The sequence below is a fragment of the Rana temporaria genome, chromosome 4 (genome assembly GCF_905171775.1).
Source record: "Rana temporaria chromosome 4, aRanTem1.1, whole genome shotgun sequence".
NCBI classification, from domain to species: Eukaryota; Metazoa; Chordata; class Amphibia; order Anura; family Ranidae; genus Rana; species Rana temporaria.
The window spans coordinates 14,931,925-14,948,895 of NC_053492.1; the positions used below are offsets into that span (position 1 = coordinate 14,931,925).

General features: G+C 55.4%; 1 protein-coding gene across 1 annotated transcript in view; it reads right to left on the reverse strand.

Moving 5' to 3' along the window:
• The window catches only part of DNAJC5G (DnaJ heat shock protein family (Hsp40) member C5 gamma), a 50,592-nt gene extending 36,794 nt beyond the window's left edge, over positions 1-13,798 (reverse strand). Inside the window, exon 1 of the mRNA XM_040347999.1 lies at positions 13,701-13,798. The gene's annotated coding sequence lies outside the window, so the exon portion shown is untranslated. The remainder of the gene's footprint in view (positions 1-13,700) is intronic.
• Positions 13,799-16,971: the final 3,173 nt, after the last annotated feature.

Genomic DNA, 16,971 nt, shown 5'->3' on the forward strand with positions numbered 1-16,971 from the left:
GTCATTGCAATACTTTCTGTCACACCGTATTTGTGCAGCGGTCTTAAAAGCGCACTTTTTTGGGAAAAAAGACACTTTTATTTATTAAAAAATAAGACAATAGTAAAGTTAGCCCAATTTTTTTTATATTGTGAAAGATAATGTTACGCCGAGTAAATTGATACCCAACATGTCACGCTTCAAAATTGCGTCCGCTCGTGGAATGCCGACAAACTTTTACCCTTTAAAATCTCCATAGGCGACGTTTAAAAAATTCTACAGGTTGCGTGTTTTGAGTTACAGAGAAGGTCTAGGGCTAGAATTATTGCTCTTGCATGTGTTCGCTTCTGCGCAAGAGCTCAGCGGGACGGGCGCATTTTCTGGCTCCTAACTTTTTTAGCTGGCTCCTAGATTCCCAGCAAATTTGTCAAACCTTGCTTTACAATTCCCTCCCCCTTTTTTTTTTACATCAGAGTTTTAAATACCCTTCCCCCCTCTACATTAAAATCACTCTCATGCCCCCTACTCCATTCACATTAGAGTCTCTACTTTCATATCAGAGTCCTCAGACCACCCCCTTTCATATCAGAGTTATCAGGTCACCCACATTCCCCTCTTTCACATCAGTCCTCAGTCTGTTTCACATCAGAGCCCTCAATCCCCCACCCCCCCTCCATCACATCAAAATCTCTTTCTAATCCCCCCAGATCCCCCTACTCCATTCACATTAGTCTCAGCTCTCGCATCAGAGTCCTTAGACCACTCCCTTTCATATTAGAGTCTTCAGTCCACCCACACTCCTCTATTTCGCATCAGAGTCCTCAGTCCTAATAACCCCTTTACATCAGTTTTCAACCCCCTTCACCTTAGGCCCCATACTCACGAGCAAACATGTCTGCTGAAACTGGCCCGCAGGCCAGTTTCAGCAGACATGTTTGGTCGTGTGTGGGCGCGAGCGGGCCGAATTCCAGCAAACATTTGCCCGCCGGGCCTTTTCCCAGCAGACAAATATTCCTGGACTTGTTTTAAAACAGTCCGCTGGAATTCTGCCCGCTCGGACATGTACGGTCGTCAGTACAGACCTACCGTACATGTCCAGGCGCCCGCCGTCCCTCGCATGCGTCGAATGACTTCGACGCATGCGTGGAAGCATTTTAAAGGCGGGCCGCCCACGTCGCCGCGTCATTGTCGCGGCGACACCGCGTCATCGACGCGGCGACACCGCGGACACGCCCCGCGTATTGTTTACGCGCGGACTTCTGTACGATGGTGTGTACAACCATCGTACAGAAGCCCTCTGGCAGACATGTATGGTGGAAACGGTCCGACGGACCGCTTTCACCATACATGTTTGGTCGTGAGTACCCGGCCTTAGAGTCATCCTCATCCACACCCCCCCCCCCCCCCACTTCATTCACATTAGAGCCTTCGGTCCTGCATTTTCACATCTGAGTCCTCAGACTACCCCCGTCCCCTTTGACATCAGAGTCCTCAGACTACCCCCTTCCACATTAGAGCAGGGGTCTCAAACTGGCGGCCCTCCAGCGGTTGCAAAACTACAAGTCCCACGAGGCATTGCAAGGCTGACAGTTACAAGCATGACTCCCTCAGGCAGAGGCATAATGGGACTTTTAGTTCCGCAACAGCTGGAAGGCCACTAGTTTGAGACCCCTGCATTAGAGACTTAAGCCCCCCCCCCCCCCTCACATCAAAGTACACCCCCCTTTTTCACAAAGTACACCCCCCTTTTTCACAAGAGAGCCCTACTTCCCAGTGTTCACCACACGGCAGTTGGCGGGAGGTGGAGCCGGATTAACAGAACTTCCATCCCCTTTCTCATTGCTGGGGCTGCCGGGAATGCTGCCCGTCCTGGATTGTCATTAATCATCTCTATGGTTCTGATGGCCGGCCAGCCAGCCAGCTCGCACCATGGACACGCCTGGCACTAGAGGTCGACCGATATATCGGCCGATATTTGGTCGTTTCGGAGAAATCGGCATCGGCCGATTTTTATCCAAATTAGGCTGATATTTAACATGGCCGCTAGCGGTGCCACGGATCGTCGCCGCGGTCACAGCATCAGGAAAGGCTGCGGCCATCTTGGTACACCCAGCACGGCGGCCCACCTCTCTGTTTACACCCACAGAGGAGGAGGGGCCCGCGCTCGTGGGACACACATCGCTCTCTGGTGTCTGTACTACGGGGGGCAGGGGGGGTCGTCTGTACTGAGGAGGGGGGTGTCTATACTGGAGGGAGAGGGGGTCTGTACTGAGGGGGGTGACGCCATTTTTTTTTTGCACCAGTGCCACCTGCCAGTGCCAATTGGTGCCACCTTCCATCCAGTGCCATCTGCCAATGCCACCGCCAATACCAGTGCCACCATCCAGTGCCACCTTCCATCCAGTGCCACCTACCAGTGCCAACTAAAGCCATCAGTGCCACCTGTCAATGCCAACCAGTGCCATCGGCCAGTGCTAACTATTGCCATCCAGTGCCAATTAGTGCCACCTGCCAGTGCCAACCAGTGCCACCTGCCAGTGCCATGTGCCAACCAGTGCCATCTGCCAATCAGTGCCACCTGCCAGTGTCAATTAGTGCCACCTGCCAGTGCCAATAAGTGCCACCTGCCAATCAGTGCCATCTGCTAGTACCATCTTTCAGTGCCATCCAATGCAGCCTGCCAGTGCCAATAAGTGCCACCTGCCAATCAGTGCCTTCTGATAGTGCCATCTTCCAGTGCCAATTAGTGCCATCCAGTGCCACGAGCCAGTGCCCAAAAAAAAATAAAAAAATCGGCCTAAAATATCGGCTGCAAAAATCGGCATCATATATCGGCCATCGGCCGCCCCGATTTCTAAATATCGGCATCGGCCAGAGAAAAACCCACATCGGTCGACCTCTACCTGGCACTAGATTAAAATACCGCCCAGGACAAGCCGAGGCGGCACCCTGGTTGAGAAACGCCGTTCCACACATCTTTTTAAAGTGGACCTGTCAGAGTTCACAATATTTATACAGTAACTGCACTGTGCCGACAACGTAAGGTGCCTGTAGTTACCTTTGGTAGGCTTCAGAATTTCATCCTTTGTCGGAGGAACCACCACCACCCCGTTACCAACCCCCATCTAAGCCTCCATGGCTTGGAACTCAGCTCCTATCCTGACCTGCTACCCACACACCTCATTGGTGTGTCAGTAATAGGTAAGGGTGGGGGGCAAGCAAACCAATGAGGACAGCTTACTAGCCATGTAGGCCAGGGGTTGACAAATTTGCTTGGAATCTAGGAGCCAGCTAAAAAACTTAGGAGCCAGAAAACGCACCCCGTCCCAACGAGCTTGCGCGCAGAAGCGAACACATACATGAGCAGCGACCGCATATGTAAACGGTGTTCAAACCACACATGTGAGGTATCGCCGCGATTGGTAGAGCGAGAGCAATAATTCTAGCCCTAGACCTCCTCTGTAACTCAAAACATGCAACCTGTAGAGTTTTTTTTAAATCTCCATAGGCGACGTTTAAAGGGTAAAAGTTTGACGCCATTCCACGAGCGGACGTAATTTTGAAGCGTGACATGTTGGGTATCAATTTACTCGGCGTAACATTATCTTTCATAATATTAAAAAAAATGGGGATAACTTTACTGTTGTCTTATTTTTTTATTAAAAAAAGTGTAATTTTGTCCCCAAAAAAGTGCGCTTGCAAGACCGCTGCGCAAATACGGCGTGACAGAAAGTATTGCAACGATCGTCATTTTATTCTCTAGGGTGTTAGGATAAAAAATATATATAATGTTTGGGGTTTCTAATTAGAGGGAAGAATATGGCAGTGAAAATAGTGAAAAATTACATTAGAATTGCTGTTTAACTTGTAATACTTAACTTGTAATACCAACGGCCACCACCAGATGGCGCCAGCTTACACATCTGGTGGTAATAACTTGTAATACCAATGGCTCACCACCAGATGGTGCCAGCTCAAAAAAAAAAAAAAAAAAAGCCAAGTCCCCTTCCAAGCCAAGTCGCCAGGACCCTATTTCTAGTCACCATGGCGACCTGGCGCCCGGGATTTGTCGACAATGAAGTGTCTTAATTGGGTTGAGGGCAGCAGAGTTCCAAGTCACAGACTCAAAGGACGAGATTCTAGGGCCTAACAAAAGGTACACCTCACCAGACGGGGGAATCTCTCTGGTGGTCATCAGACTATGAAGAACCTTAAAATTGGCCCAAGCTGGCCAAGAACCTTCTGCATTGGGGTGTCAGATGAACGTCCATTGTGTGAGAAGATGGGAGTCCCTGGCAGTGACGGGACGATGGGTAGGAAAGAGCGGCTCATTATATTCTAAAGACACCATCAAATAATCGGAGAAATCCTTCCGTAATCAGATGGTTGGCACACGGCTTTTCCAGAGACCATCGCGACACTTCATGCAAAATTATCCAAAAGGGACAGAGCAAGAACGCGCATTCTCAGAAACAAAAGAATACAACACATTACATCACTTCCCACACGAGAATTTTCACAACTTTAGTAACTTCTTCATTTTCAATACAAGACCAGCGTGCAACAAAAAGCACCGGCCTAATACACATCTATCAAACACAGTCCGGACAGCTGGGCCTGCTCATGTGGCCCTCACACTCAGTTTTGCAGCTGGAACTCCATTCTGCACACTCCTTAACCCCGCGCTCTGTACGCAGCGCACTCCTGAACCCCGCGCTCTGTACGCAGCGCACTCCTGAACCCCGCGCTCTGTACGCAGCGCACTCCTGAACCCCGCGCTCTGTACGCAGCGCACTCCTGAACCCCGCGCTCTGTACGCAGCGCACTCCTGAACCCCGCGCTCTGTACGCAGCGCACTCCTGAACCCCGCGCTCTGTACGCAGCGCACTCCTGAACACCCCTGAACCGCACACTCTGTAAGTAGCGCATTCCTGAACACTGCACACTTTATGTAATGCACTCAGGAACCCTGCACTCTATTTGTAGCACGCTCCTGAACCCTGCACTTTGTAAGTAATGTGCGCCTCAACCCTGCATGCAATGGCGCACACGCCTCAGCCCCACACGCAGCGCACGTCTCAACCCTGCACTTTGTAAGTAGGGCACTCCTGAACTCTGCAAACTTTATGTAATGCTCTCATGAACCCTACACCCTGTAGCACGCTCCGGAACCCCTTCTGTACTCTGTACGCAGCGCGCACTCCTGAACCCCCGCACTCTGTACGCAGCGCACACTGCCGAACCCCCGCACTCTGTATGCAGCGCACACTCCTGAACCCCGAACTCTGTACGCCGTGCGAACTCCCGAACTCTGTACGCAGCGCGCACTCCTGAAGCCCGCACTCTGTACGCAGCGCGCACTCCTGAAGCCCGCACTCTGTACGCAGCGCGCACTCCTGAAGCCCGCACTCTGTACGCAGCGCGCACTCTGTACGCAGCGCGCACTCCTGAAGCCCGCACTCTGTACGCAGCGCGCACTCTGTACGCAGCGCGCACTCCTGAAGCCCGCACTCTGTACGCAGCGCGCACTCTGTACGCAGCGCGCACTCCTGAAGCCCGCACTCTGTACGCAGCGCGCACTCCTGAAGCCCGCACTCTGTACGCAGCGCGCACTCCTGAAGCCCGCACTCTGTACGCAGCAGGCACTCTGTACGCAGCACACACTCCTGAACCCCGCACACTCCTGAACCCTGCACTCCTGAGGCCAGCAGCTTGTAATCCTGAAGCCTGCACTCTCTACGCAGCGCACACTCCTGAACCCTGCACTCTGTACGCAGCACACCCCATATACAACTGGCCCCTTGAGGGCCTAAGAGGAGTGCTGTGATCAGATATAGCCGAAGATCCTTTTTTCGAGGACCTTTTTTATTTATAGGGTGACAATGCGCTATGCCCGTCTACCAAGTACCCTCCTGGGTTGTCACCACCCTGTCACATGAGACAAGTGAGCCTTTCAACACGGTATGCCCGCCCATCATTAAGCTGAGAAATGCCACACAGCCATCTCTTGAAGATATGCAGGTAGGTCAGCATAATGTGGACCCCGCATTCCAAAACATAAAGGAAACCCCCCAGCAGCCGGACATGAAGGGGCCACCACTCAGATAATGAAGCGCGGTGAATTATCTCTCGCCGTCACGTGATCAGTGAGGTCACCTCATCGGGGAATGCTCGTTATTGATGGAGAGGTGATGAATCCCCAGCTGGTCACCTCGCGGGGAGCTGGGCCATTACCTGACGTTTGTCCTGAGCCGAGAACCGCCTGGCAGATAAAGACGGCTGTAATCCGGGCACACAGGAGGAAGCGCCCTCTGAACTCGGCCTACAGTAATCTGATTATCTGATACATAAGACCACATAAAGTACACAGCACTGTGCCACCTCAATGACCTTCCCCGAGACAGACCTACCTATCCATGGGCACCATGAATGACCCCCACACTGTCCTTCCCCGAGACAGACCTACCTATCCATGTGCCACCTCAATGACCCCCACACTGTCCTTCCCTGAGAAAGACCTACCTATCCATGGGCACCATAAATGACCCCCACACTGTCCTTCCCCGAGACAGACCTACCTATCCATGGGCACCATGAATGACCCCCACACTGTCCTTCCCCGAGACAGACCTACCTATCCATGTGCCACCTCAATGACCCCCACACTGTCCTTCCCCGAGACAGACCTACCTATCCATGGGCACCATGAATGACCCCAACACTGTCCTTCCCTGAGAAAGACCTACCTATCCATGGGCAACCTCAATGACCCCCACACTGTCCTTCCCTGAGACAGACCTACCTATCCATGTGCCACCTCAATGACCCCCACACTGTCCTTCCCCGAGACAGACCTACCTATCCATGGGCACCATGAATGACCCCCACACTGTCCTTCCCTGAGACAGACCTACCTATCCATGGGCAACCTCAATGACCTTCCCCGAGACAGACCTACCCATCCATGGGCAACCTCAATGACCCCCACTGTCCTTCCCCGAGAGAGACCTACCTATCCATGGGCAACCTCAATGACCCCCACACTGTCCTTCCCCGAGAGAGACCTACCTATCCATGGGCACCATTAATGACCCCCACACTGTCCTTCCCCGAGACAGACCTACCTATCCATGGGCACCATTAATGACCCCAACATAGTCCTTCCCATCCACGGGCACCATGAATGACTCCCACCCTGTCCTTCCCCGAGACAGACCTACCCAACCATGGGCACCATTAACTTCCACACAGTACTCCCCAGGGACAGACACACCCGTCCATGGGCACCTTGAATGACCCCAACACCTTCCTTCCTGGAGACAGACCTACTGGTCCATGGGCACCACGAATGACAGCCATACATTGCTTACCGAGGACAGACCTACCCATCCATGGGCAACATGAATGACCCTTACACAGCCCTTCCTGGAGACAGACCTACCAGTCAGTGAGCACCATGAATGACCACAACACCATCCTTTTCAGGAACAGACCTACCCACCCCTGAATATTGCTGTGAAGGCACACAGTCCCTGAACTCCTACTAAAGTGCTGGACTGAACTGCTCCTGAATTCTGTGTTCAGTTTCTCATCTGCAATTCCCGCACCAAACCCAACAGCAATAGGAAATATCGAAATAAAGAGAACCTGTGATGACTGTGTGTTCAATATTTATCTCATTCGTCTGGGCTACTCAACAAGTCTGAGTAATGGGAGGCCTACACCACACCCCACCCACCCACCTACCTCCTACAACCCAACCACCTACCATTCTCCACCTCAACCACCTACCATCTCCACCTCAACCGCCTACCATTCTCCACCTCAACCACCTAACATCTCCACCTCAACCACCTACCATTCTCCCCACGTCTACCATCCTCCACCTCAACTGCCTACCCTACCATCTCCACCTCAACCACCTACCCTACCATCTCCACCTCAACCACCTACCCTACCATCTCCACCTCAATTACCCACTTCCTCCACCACCTACCATTCTCCACCGCAAGCAACCGCCTACCATCCTCCTCCACCTCAACCGCCTACCATCCTCCTCCACCCCAACCGCCTACCATCCTCCACCGCAACCGCCTATTATCATTCTCCACCTCAACCGCCTACCATCCTCCACCTCAACCGCCTACCATCCTCCACCTCAACCACCTACCATCCTCCACCTCAACCGCCTACCATCCTCCACCTCAACCGCCTACCATTCTCCACCTCAACCGCCTACCATTCTCCACCTCAACCGCCTACCATCCTCCACCGCCTACCATCCTCCACCTCCTACCATCCTCTACCTCAACCGCCTACCATCCTCCACCTCCTACCATCCTCCACCTCAACCACCTACCATCCTCCACCGCCTACCATCCTCCACCTCAACCGCCTACCATCCTCCACCTCCTACCATCCTCTACCTCAACCGCCTACCATCCTCCACCTCCTACCATCCTCTACCTCAACCGCCTACCATCCTCCACCTCCTACCATCCTCCACCTCAACCACCTACCATCCTCCACCGCCTACCATCCTCCACCTCCTACCATCCTCCACCTCAACCGCCTACCATCCTCCACCGCCTACCATCCTCCACCTCAACGGCCTACCATCCTCCACCGCCTACCATCCTCCACCTCAACCGCCTACCATCCTCCACCTCAACCGCCTACCATCCTCCACCGCAACCACCTACCATCCTCCACCGCAACCACCTACCATCCTCCACCTCAACCACCTACCATCCTCCACCGCCTACCATCCTCCACCTCAACCGCCTACCATCCTCCACCTCCTACCATCCTCTACCTCAACCGCCTACCATCCTCCACCTCCTACCATCCTCCACCTCAACCACCTACCATCCTCCACCGCCTACCATCCTCCACCTCAACCGCCTACCATCCTCCACCTCCTACCATCCTCTACCTCAACCGCCTACCATCCTCCACCACCTACCATCCTCCACCTCAACCGCCTACCATCCTCCACCGCCTACCATCCTCCACCTCAACCGCCTACCATCCTCCACCTCCTACCATCCTCCACCTCAACCGCCTACCATCCTCCACCTCAACCGCCTACCATTCTCCACCTCAACCGCCTACCATTCTCCACCTCAACCGCCTACCATCCTCCACCTCAACCGCCTACCATCCTCCACCGCAACCGCCTACCATCCTCCACCGCAACCGCCTACCATCCTCCACCGCAACCGCCTACCATCCTCCACCGCAACCGCCTACCATACTCCACCGCAACCACCTACCATCCTCCACCTCAACCACCTACCATCCTCCACCTCCTACCATCCTCCACCTCAACCGCCTACCATCCTCCACCGCCTACCATCCTCCACCTCAACCGCCTACCATCCTCCACCGCAACCGCCTACCATACTCCACCTCAACCACCTACCATCCTCCACCGCCTACCATCCTCCACCTCAACCGCCTACCATCCTCCACCTCCTACCATCCTCCACCTCAACCGCCTACCATCCTCCACCGCCTACCATCCTCCACCTCAACCGCCTACCATCCTCCACCGCCTACCATCCTCCACCTCAACCGCCTACCATCCTCCACCGCCTACCATCCTCCACCTCAACCGCCTACCATCCTCCACCGCCTACCATCCTCCACCTCAACCGCCTACCATCCTCCACCGCCTACCATCCTCCACCTCAACCGCCTACCATCCTCCACCGCCTACCATCCTCCACCTCAACCGCCTACCATCCTCCACCGCCTACCATCCTCCACCTCAACCGCCTACCATCCTCCACCGCCTACCATCCTCCACCTCAACCGCCTACCATCATCCACCGCCTACCATCCTCCACCTCAACCGCCTACCATCCTCCACCGCCTACCATCCTCCACCTCAACCGCCTACCATCCTCCACCTCAACCGCCTACCATCCTCCACCTCCTACCATCCTCCACCTCAACCGCCTACCATCCTCCACCGCCTACCATCCTCCACCTCAACCGCCTACCATCCTCCACCGCCTACCATCCTCCACCGCCTACCATCCTCCACCTCAACCACCTACCATCCTCCACCGCCTACCATCCTCCACCTCCTACCATCCTCCACCTCAACCGCCTACCATCCTCCACCGCAACCGCCTACCATACTCCACGCAACCACCTACCATCCTCCACCTCAACCACCTACCATCCTCCACCGCCTACCATCCTCCACCTCAACCGCCTACCATCCTCCACCTCCTACCATTCTCCACTGCCTACCATCCTCCACCTCAACCGCCTACCATCCTCCACCTCAACCGCCTACCATTCTCCACCTCAACCACCTACCATCCTCCACCGCCTACCATCCTCCACCTCAACCGCCTACCATCCTCCACCGCCTACCATCCTCTACCTCAACCGCCTACCATCCTCCACCTCCTACCATCCTCCACCTCAACCACCTACCATCCTCCACCGCCTACCATCCTCCACCTCAACCGCCTACCATCCTCCACCTCCTACCATCCTCCACCTCAACCGCCTACCATCCTCCACCGCCTACCATCCTCCACCTCAACCGCCTACCATCCTCCACCGCCTACCATCCTCCACCTCAACCGCCTACCATCCTCCACCTCAACCGCCTACCATCCTCCACCTCAACCGCCTACCATCCTCCACCTCCTACCATCCTCTACCTCAACCGCCTACCATCCTCCACCTCAACCACCTACCATCCTCCACCGCCTACCATCCTCCACCTCCTACCATCCTCCACCTCAACCGCCTACCATCCTCCACCGCAACCGCCTACCATACTCCACCGCCTACCATCCTCCACCTCAACCGCCTACCATCCTCCACCTCCTACCATCCTCTACCTCAACCGCCTACCATTCTCCACCGCCTACCATCCTCCACCTCAACCGCCTACCATCCTCCACCTCAACCGCCTACCATCCTCCACCTCCTACCATCCTCCACCTCAACCGCCTACCATCCTCCACCGCAACCGCCTACCATACTCCACCGCAACCACCTACCATCCTCCACCTCAACCACCTACCATCCTCCACCGCCTACCATCCTCCACCTCAACCGCCTACCATCCTCCACCTCAACCGCCTACCATCCTCCACCGCCTACCATCCTCCACCTCAACCGCCTACCATCCTCCACCTCAACCGCCTACCATCCTCCACCGCCTACCATCCTCCACCTCAACCGCCTACCATCCTCCACCGCCTACCATCCTCCACCTCAACCGCTTACCATCCTCCACCTCAACCACCTACCCTACCATTCTCCACCTCAACCGCCTACCATCCTCCACCTCAACCACCTACCCTACCATTCTCCACCTCAACCGCCTACCATCCTCCACCTCAACCGCTTACCATCCTCCACCTCAACCGCCTACCATCCTCCACCGCCTACCATCCACCACCTCAACCGCCTACCATCTTCCACCGCAACCGCCTACCATCCTCCACCGCCTACCATCTTCCACCGCCTACCATCCTCCACCTCAACCGCCTACCATCCTCCACCTCAACCGCCTACCATCCTCCACCGCCTACCATCCTCCACCTCAACCGCCTACCATCTTCCACCGCAACCGCCTACCATCCTCCACCGCAACCACCTACCATCCTCCACCTCAACCGCCTACCATCCTCCACTGCAACCGCCTACCATACTCCACCGCAACCACCTACCATCCTCCACCTCAACCACCTACCATCCTCCACCGCCTACCATCCTCCACCTCAACCGCTTACCATCCTCCAAATCAACCGCCTACCATCCTCCAAATCAACCGCTTACCATCCTCCACCGCCTACCATCCTCCACCTCAACTGCCTACCATCCTCCACCGCCTACCATCCTCCACCTCAACCGCCTACCATCCTCCACCTCCTACCATCCTCCACCTCAACCGCCTACCATCCTCCACCGCCTACCATCCTCCACCTCAACCACCTACCATTCTCCACCTCAACCACCTACCCTACCATTCTCCACCTCAACCGCCTACCATTCTCCACCTCAACCACCTACCATTCTCCACCTCAACCACCTACCCTACCATTCTCCACCTCAACCGCCTACCATCCTCCACCTCAACCACCTACCATTCTCCACCTCAACCACCTACCCTACCATTCTCCACCTCAACCGCCTACCATTCTCCACCTCAACCACCTACCCTACCATTCTCCACCGCAACCGCCTACCATTCTCCACCGCAACTACCCACTTCCTCAACCACCTACCATTGTCCACCTCAACCACCCACCTCCTCCACCTCAATCCCTTACTTCCCACAAATCAACCAACTACCTTCTACACCTCCACCCCTACTATCTCAACCCACCTCTAACTATTCAACCACCCACTTCCTCCACTCAGCTACCTACAACTACCTTCCCTACCTCCTACACCGCAACCAGCCCCCATCCCCCCACCACTTGGCAATCATCCACAGGGCTGTAACGTCTTCCCATATATCTCCTTCGTCCTTCACCTACTGTCTCCATCCTCCACATCACTGTCAAAGCTGAAGGCAGGGAGTTGAGAACAGGAAGACAGGTAAGTGTACAAGGGAAGGCAGGGAGGTGAGTATACTAGAGAGATTTGGGGTGGGTAGGTAGATGGGGAAAGGGGTTCTCTGCAGTCAGGTGGATAAGTAGGTAGGTGAGGGAACGGGTGCTGGAGTCAGGTAGGTAGTTAGGGAAGGGGACTCTGCAAGCTAGGTAGGTAGATTGGGGGAGGGACGCTGCAGCCAGGTAGGTAGGTTAGGGGAGGGGCTCTGCAGTCAGGTAGGTAGGTTGGGGGGGGCTCTGCAGTCAGGTAGGTAGGTTAGGGGCCCTGCAGTCAGGTAGGTAGATTAGGGGAGGGGCTCTGCAGTCAGTTAGGGGAGGTGCTGTACAGTCAGGTAGGTAGATTAGGGGAGGGGCTCTGCAGTCAGGTAGGTAGATTAGGGGAGGGACTCTGCAGTCAGTTAGGGGAGGTGCTGTGCAGTCAGGTAGGTAGATTAGGGGAGGTGCTGTGCAGTCAGGTAGGTTAGGGGCCCTGCAGTCAGGTAGGTAGATTAGGGGAGGGGCTCTGCAGTCAGTTAGGGGAGGTGCTGTGCAGTCAGGTAGGTTAGGGGCCCTGCAGTCAGGTAGGTTAGGGGCCCTGCAGTCAGGTAGGTAGATTAGGGGAGGGGCTCTGCGGTCAGGTAGGTAGATTAGGGGAGGGACTCTGCAGTCAGGGGAGGTGCTGTGCAGTCAGGTAGGTTAGGGGGCCCTGCAGTCAGGTAGGTAGATTAGGGGAGGGGCTCTACAGTCAGGTAGGAGGGGAGGGGACTTTACAGGTAGGTAGGTTAGGGGGAGGGGCTCTGCAGTCAGGTAGGTAGATTAGGGTAGGGGCCCTGCAGTCAGGTAGGTAGATTAGGGGAGGGACTCTGCAGTCGGTTAGGGGAGGTGCTGTGCAGTCAGGTAGGTTGGTTAGGGGCTCTGCAGTCAGGTAGGTTAGGGGAGGGGCTCTGCAGTCAGTTAGTTCGATTAGGGGAGGGGACTCTGCAGTCAGGTAGGTGGGGAGGGGAATTTACAGTCAGGTAGGTAGGTTAGGGGAGGGGCTCTGCAGTCAGGTAGTTCGATTAGGGGAGGGGACTCTGCATTCAGGTAGGTAAGTAAAGAATATCTATAGACCAGACAGCGGTCCGGTAGGTGTCAGTAATAGGTACTCACACAGACGGTAGGTGATGCTCCTCCTCCCTGTACCGCTCTGTGTCGCTGGATCCCGGAAGTGCAGCAGTTCCCGGCCCCGCCCACTCCATCACACCCCCCCACTAGGACGCAAACGACACTTTAACCACGTGATTGTTGCAGAGCTCTTGGGCGGCCATGTTCGGTGTGGGCATGCCGAGATCGTCCAATAGAGGGCGCTGGTACACAGTCCGCTCATAGGGAGCCAAGGAGATCACCTCCCACACACTGCACAGGGGGGCTGAGTGACTGCATACACCTCCCACTTCCTGTGTGTGGCCCCAGCCTGCTTCTGTGAAGGGGCCCCATTCCTGCTTAGTGCCTGACCTAGTATACCCCATGCCTACCAGGTGCCTGGCCTAAGATACCCAGGGTCCCATTCCTGCCCAGTGCCTGGCCTAAGATACCCCTATAGGGGCCCCATTCCTGCCCAGCGCCTGGCCTAGGATACCCCTATAGGGGCTTTATTCCTACCCAGCGCCTGACCTAGGATACCCCTATAGGGCCCCAATCCTACCCAGCGCCTGACCTAGGATACCCCTATAGGGGCCCCATTCCTGCCCAGTGCCTGGCCTAGGAAACCTCTATAGGGCCCCATGCCTTCCCAGCGCCTGGCCTAGGATACCCCTATAGGGGCCCCATTCCTACCCAGCGCCTTCTCTAGGATACCCTTATTATGCCCCATTCCTACCCAGCGCCTGACCTAGGATACCCCTATAGGGGCCCATTCCTGCCCAGCGCCTGGTCTAAGATACCCCTATAGGGCCCCATTCCTGCCCAGCGCCTGGCCTAGGATACCCCTATAGGGTCACATTCCTACCCAGTGCCTGGCCTAAGGTACCCCTATAGGGGCCCCATTCCTACCCAGCGCCTGACCTAGGATATCCCTATAGGGGCCCCATACCTACCCAGCGCCAGGCCTAGGATATCCCTATAGGGCCCCATTCCTACCCAGCGCCTGACCTAGGATATCCCTATAGGGGCCCCATTCCTGCCCAGCGCCTGGCCCTAAGATACCCCTATAGGGGCCCCATACCTACCCAGCGCCAGGCCTAGGAAACCTCTATAGGGGCCCCATTCCTACCTAGCGCCTGGTCTAGGATACCTCTATAGGGCGCCATTTCCAGCAAGTGCCTGGCCTAGGCTATCCCTATAGGAGCCCCGTTCCTACCCAGCACCAGGCCTAGGATACCCCTATAGGGCCCCATTCCTACCCAGTCCCGGGCCCCTCATACAGCAAAGGGCCCCATTCCGTGCCCCTCATACAGCATAGGGCCCCATTCCTGCCCCATTCTGTGCCCCTCATACAGCATAGGGCCTCATTCCTGCTCCATTCTGTGCCCCTCATACAGCATAGGGCCCCATTCTGTGCCCCTCATACAGCATAGGGCCCCATTCTGTGCCCCTCATACAGCATAGGGCCCCATTCTGTGCCCCTCATACAGCATAGGGCCCCATTCCTGCCCCGTTCTGTGCCCCTCATACAGCATAGGGCCTCATTCCTGCACCGTTCTGTGCCCCTCATACAGCATAGGGCCCCATTCCTGCCCCCCTCATACAGCATAGGGCCTCATTCCTGCCCTGTTCTGTGCCCCTCATACAGCATAGGGCCTCATTCCTGCCCCATTCTGTGCCCCTCATACAGCATAGGGCCTCATTCCTGCCCCATTCTGTGCCCCTCATACAGCATAGGGCCCCGTTCTGTGCCCCTCATACAGCATAAGGCCCCATTCCTGCCCCGTTCTGTGCACCTCATACAGCATAGGGCCCCATTCCGTGCCCCTCATACAGCATAGGGCCCCATTTCTGCCCCGTTCTGTGCCCCTCATACAGCATAGGGCCCCATTCTGTGCCCCTCATACAGCATAGGGCCCCATTTCTGCCCCGTTCTGTGCCCCTCATACAGCATAGGGCCCCATTCTGTGCCCCTCATACAGCATAGGGCCCCGTTCTGTGCCCCTCATACAGCATAGGGCCCCATTCTTGCCCCTCATACAGCATAGGGCCCCGTTCTGTGCCCCTAATACAGCATAGGGCCCCATTCTTGCCCCTCATACAGCATAGGGCCCCATTCTTGCCCCTCATACAGCATAGGGCCCCGTTCTGTGCCCCTCATACAGCATAGGGCCCCATTCTTGCCCCTCATACAGCATAGGGCCCCATTCTTGCCCCTCATACAGCATAGGGCCCCGTTCTGTGCCCCTCATACAGCATAGGGCCCCGTTCTGTGCCCCTCATACAGCATAGGGCCCCGTTCTTGCCTAGTAGTGAGTGTTTCTTGGCTCCTCATTGCTCTCCTCGGGTGACGAGAGGTGAGGAATGGGGAACATTCAGGGATCACATTGCATGCCAGATCCCATGCCCGCCCGCCCTTTGGCACCATTTCTGCCCTCCCGGATTATTATAGCCAGAGAGACATGGAGGTGTTGTAATAAAGAGAACCTGTCACTGTGGTACTGATACAGGAATGTGAGCTGTGTGATTGGGTACTGATGATCAATCATTAGTACAGGTGCCATTCCTCAGATGATGGGGGTGTCAGCCAGGCCTTGGTGAAGGAGTAGAGCCCCTGGCAGCTTTTATTGCCCTCCATGACATCCATTGGAGAGAGTTCTCCAATAGACACCTGGCAGGGGCTCTCCCTTCCCCCACTTCCTGTAACACCGTTGTCTCCAGGACAGGAAATGAGGGCAATGCTTCTAACACAGCCCTAGGAGGAGATAACAATCCCACAGGGGGTCTGGTAATTGGCAGTAAAAAGACTGGGAGTTGTAGTCCCTCTAAGGGGCAGTGACAGGACATGCTGGGAGATGCAGTTTATCTAGGGGACAGTGACAAGAAATTCTGGGAGTTGTAGTTCCTCTAGGGGGCAATGATAGGTCATGCTGGGAGTTGTAGTCCCTCTAGGGGCAGTGACAAGTCATGCTGGGAGTCACAGTTCCTATAGGGGGCAGTGAATGGACATGCTGGGAGTTGTAGTTCCTCTAGGGGGTTGTGAATGGTCATGCTGGGAGTTGTAGTTCCTATAGGAGGCAGTGATGAGACTTGCTGGGAGTTGTAGTCCCTCTAGGAGGCAGTGATGAGACTTGCTGGGAGTTGCAGTCCCTCTAGGAGGCAGTGATGAGACATGCTGGGAGTTGTAGTTCCTATAGGAGGCAGTGATGAGACTTGCTGGGAGTTGTAGTCCTTCTAGAGCGCAGTGACAGGACATTATAGGAGTTGTAGTTTCTCTTGTGGCAGTGAATGGACATGA